This window comes from Aplysia californica, unplaced genomic scaffold (genome assembly GCF_000002075.1).
Source record: "Aplysia californica isolate F4 #8 unplaced genomic scaffold, AplCal3.0 scaffold00610, whole genome shotgun sequence".
In the NCBI taxonomy this organism is placed as follows: domain Eukaryota; kingdom Metazoa; phylum Mollusca; class Gastropoda; order Aplysiida; family Aplysiidae; genus Aplysia; species Aplysia californica.
In genome coordinates, this window is record NW_004797880.1 from 167,325 (window position 1) to 168,217 (window position 893).

Sequence of the window (893 nt, forward strand, 5' to 3'; positions counted from 1 at the left end):
CAAGTTGGGCCTTTGGCGAGATACAAACCCGCAATCCTTTGGTTACGACACCGATAGCCTCACTACCAGGCCACTGACACCACTGGATGAGACCTACAAGTACAAAAAAACCTTTTTATTTTAAGGGACCAGTCTCATTGAAGCATAATATTAAATTACAGCATTTGATGCGCGGCATTAGAAATGGTGTGCAATTTAGGTCGCCGAAGCTAGACCTACCTTTTTCGGGGGTAAGAAAATACGGAAGTTCAACTTTTGGAATTATTCTTGATGACGAACAAACCCTTCCTGTTGCCTTTTTTTGGGCGTAGAAATGACGAATATCAATGCTAACATTTATAGCATTTGTTTTCTAATAATAAGTTCCAGGGTCTTCGCTTTTTTCGACTTATTCTAGATCTACATCTTATGGTTGCACTAACAGGAGCAAGAGAGGGTGAGTGCAAGTCAACCATGACGACAGTTGCTTGATTATTGTGTTAATTTGGGGGGAGGGGGGAGAAGTCTCAGAGTAATAGATCTAGATATATAGATCTAGATCTAGATCTAGTATAATAAGTAGTCTACGTGTCAAGCGTTTGTTATGGCAAAGTTTCTGTATAGCAAGGTAGATCTAGTTCATTCCTCGCTTTGAAGCAATTAAAAAAGTGTCCTCAAAATCAGGTGGCAGCTTCTTCGAAAAAGCGCCCGCTTAGCGAACAGGGTTACCCTCTCGAAGTGAAACTAACAAGTTTCTGGGTAATTTTGTAGAAATGGACCCAACTCGCAAAGAGGCATAAATTTGTGATTTTCTGATTTATTTTGGCGTGATATGAACGAATTTGACCGTTAAAACCACAGCAAAGCAACTTAAATGAGAGAAAATACTGGCGCAAGCCCCCCTATAACCCCCC

General features: G+C 40.8%; 1 protein-coding gene across 1 annotated transcript in view; it reads left to right on the top strand.

Annotated features, from left to right (window-relative positions):
• The first annotated feature begins 296 nt into the window (after window positions 1–296).
• LOC101860525 (protein draper) overlaps window positions 297–893 on the top strand; it is a 24,103-nt gene continuing 23,506 nt past the window's right edge. Inside the window, exon 1 of the mRNA XM_005107514.3 lies at window positions 297–436. The gene's annotated coding sequence lies outside the window, so the exon portion shown is untranslated. The remainder of the gene's footprint in view (window positions 437–893) is intronic.